Genomic DNA, 2,011 nt, shown 5'->3' with positions numbered 1-2,011 from the left:
GTTTTTATTGGTCTTTTGTCTTTGTACGTATTGATCTCTCGATTACGAATTCTTCTGAAATGTCGGTCGGTTTGGATATCCATATATTCCGTCGGTATTGTTTCTTTGATTTCTTGTGAAACCGGAAGTACGGGGATTACTTTGTGTGATCCGTCTCGAAAACGGTGAATGTCAACATCCCGGTGAAGGGGGAGGAACCGGTGAGACATTCTAGTCGTTCTCGTTGTCTGTTGGCCRTACTCGGTGCCTAATGTGAAGAGAGGCACGAGTACAGGGACTCGGGCATACCCGGGAGATGAAGGCGGGCTCCCTGCCAGTTCTAAGCATTTTATTCCATGAACCATAGGAGCTCGAGCATACCCAGTGAYGATGGGCTCCTTGCTAGTCCTATGTGTTCCATTGTTTGGTTATTCCGACATGTTTCTTTAGACCGTTTGACTAACGTATGATATTAGTCCCTTGCAAAGGAATTGACATGGTATCATTTGATAATTACTTATAATTTGCATTTCGTAATAAGCATGTTATGTCATGTGAATTGTTGGATTCCGGCACTTGGTCTTTGGTTATATTATGGAYAACCCTYATTTCGTAAGTGTTACTCTCAATTTATTATTTATTGATATAACCATTCAATTGGTTGGTTTATGGTTCCCGTGTAATTGTATAAACTTGATTTCAATAGCATTTGTTTAGACTATTTATCTTACTAAGCCATGTGCTTATTCCGTTAGCTCACTTTTTTTTAGGAAAGAAAGAAGATAAAGGCAAGAACCCGGTGTAGTTAGTTCGTGATTAGTTTGGGGATCGTTGCCAGACCTTGGTATATATATATAATTATGTCTAGTTTCTATTTTGGGTTGTAAATATATCCGGGTAGTTATTATGTTGTCCCCATTTTTGGTTGGTAAATGTTTTAATTATAAGATTGTAAGCTTTCGTTTTGGATTTGGAAATACTTATTAAAGTATAATTAACTTTTGGTGGTTTACTTAGAAAATGATATCTCGTATGTTATGTTTTGGTGAAATCGTAACCGAGGTGTTACAGACAACATTATATTTGGCTCTACTAACTCAAAATTTTATGAAAAATTCTTAGGACTGATGAAAAGTAAAATTGAGATGAGCATGATGGAAGAACTAAGTTTTTTCCTTTATCTTCAAATAAAACAAACTTTAGAATGGTATTTTCATCAACCGGTCCAAATATGTGACTGACCTTGTAAAGATATATAATCTTTCAAATTCATCATCTATGAGAACTCCAATGGCTACAAGAGCTAAGTTATTCTCTGACCCATCAGGAAAAGCTGTAGATGTAACAACCTACAGAGGCATGATTGGATCACTCCTGTATCTTACAGCTAGTAGGCCAGATATTATGTTTGCCACTTGTCTTTGTGCAAGATATCAAGGTAATCCTAAAAAATCTCATCTCTCTGCAGTCAAGAGAATCTTTAGATACCTTAAGGGCACCCCATCCTTGGGACTCTGGTATCCATAGAATTCTAGCTTTGAACTAATAGTCTATATAGATGCAAATGCAGGTAGCAAGCTTGATAGAAAGAGTACGTCTAGAAGCTGCCAACTTTTGGGGGACAAGCTGGTTAGTTGGGCATCCAGAAAACAGAACTGTGTCTCAACATCTACAACAGAAGCAGAATATGTTGCTGTTGCTAGTTGTTGTTCACAAGTGCTCTGGATGAAAACCCAGCTAAAGGATTATGGGTTTCAATATGAGAAATCCCCATCCTCTGTGACTCCAAAAGTGCTATAGCAATCTCTACAAACCCAGTGCAGCATTCTAAGACAAAGCACATTGATGTCAGGTATCATTTTCTTAAAGATCATGTAGAAAAGGGAACCATAGAGATGTATTTTGTTCCCACATATATTCAACTTGCTGATCTTTTTAAAAAAGCATTAGATGAGAAAAGATTTTTGTTTCCTGTCAGCAAGATGGGTATGCTGAATCTCACCACTTAAGGCAGATTATCCTTCTAACAAGA

This window comes from Cynara cardunculus (assembly GCF_001531365.2).
Source record: "Cynara cardunculus var. scolymus isolate 2C chromosome LG 2, CcrdV1, whole genome shotgun sequence".
NCBI classification, from domain to species: domain Eukaryota; kingdom Viridiplantae; phylum Streptophyta; class Magnoliopsida; order Asterales; family Asteraceae; genus Cynara; species Cynara cardunculus.
This window is presented reverse-complemented; position numbering follows the sequence as displayed.